This window comes from Pleurodeles waltl, unplaced genomic scaffold, assembly GCF_031143425.1.
Source record: "Pleurodeles waltl isolate 20211129_DDA unplaced genomic scaffold, aPleWal1.hap1.20221129 scaffold_39, whole genome shotgun sequence".
Classification (NCBI taxonomy): domain Eukaryota; kingdom Metazoa; phylum Chordata; class Amphibia; order Caudata; family Salamandridae; genus Pleurodeles; species Pleurodeles waltl.
The window spans coordinates 8,702,113-8,702,987 of record NW_027150097.1 but is presented as its reverse complement, the minus strand read 5'-3'; the positions used below and the strand labels follow the sequence as shown (position 1 = coordinate 8,702,987).

The 875-nt window shown below is 45.9% G+C and overlaps 1 non-coding gene across 1 annotated transcript; it reads right to left on the bottom strand.

The window, feature by feature from the left end:
• Positions 1-399: 399 nt before the first annotated feature.
• Positions 400-482, bottom strand: TRNAL-CAG (transfer RNA leucine (anticodon CAG)). The gene has a single exon. It is a non-coding gene; the product is annotated as a tRNA-Leu (tRNA).
• Positions 483-875: the final 393 nt, after the last annotated feature.

Genomic DNA, 875 nt, shown 5'->3' with positions numbered 1-875 from the left:
TATTTATTAAAACTTATCTGCAAAACAGGCACTGTGTGTGCACGATGCAACACACCCCTCCCATGCCCTGAATACAGAAGTTAAAAACCAGCTGTGATTGGGACGCAGGGGACCCTGGTGCCACTGAACCTTCTGCACTGTGACCCTGCTGAACTATTGACAGCTGTGCTTTTGATATGTAGGGTCGAAACCCTTATCTCGGCCCCTCTATCACGATTTGTTGAAGATGCTGTGATTTCCCGCTTTACCGATTTACTGCGATTTAGCCAACTTTAGGCAATTAGTGCAAGCAACGGAAAATAGATCTTATCGATAATTTACAGAAACTGTTGACATTGTTTTTGATACGGTGCTTAGGAAAAAAAAGTACAAAAATGTATCCACCTCGCAATATACCCTTGTCAGAAGTGGGATTTGAACCCACCCCTCCAAGGGAGACTGCGACCTGAACGCAGCACCTTAGACCACTCGGCCATCCTGACACTCTTCACACCTAGCTCATGGCTCAATTTCGAGCGTATAAACCAAAATGAGTGCCATGTACTGAGTGAATGTTGTTTAATGTCCTCTGTATTTTCAATTCCAGACCTTCCTGCTCAGGGAAACAGTGGGATCTGAAGCTGATGAAGGAGAGAGGATGGATCATCCTGACAGTGAATTCGGTGGTGACTGCTACTAATTCTCAATCATCGACTACATGGGGTGTGGACATGCAGAAGTTTGAGCCAGTGCACATGGCGGGTGGTGACTGCTACTAATTCTCAATCATCTACTATAAGGGGTGTGGAGTTGCAGAATTTGGAGCCAGTTCACGGTTCAGATCAGGAGGTGCCTGGCTCTATACCTATCAACTCAGTGCCTCTGAGACAAGGACT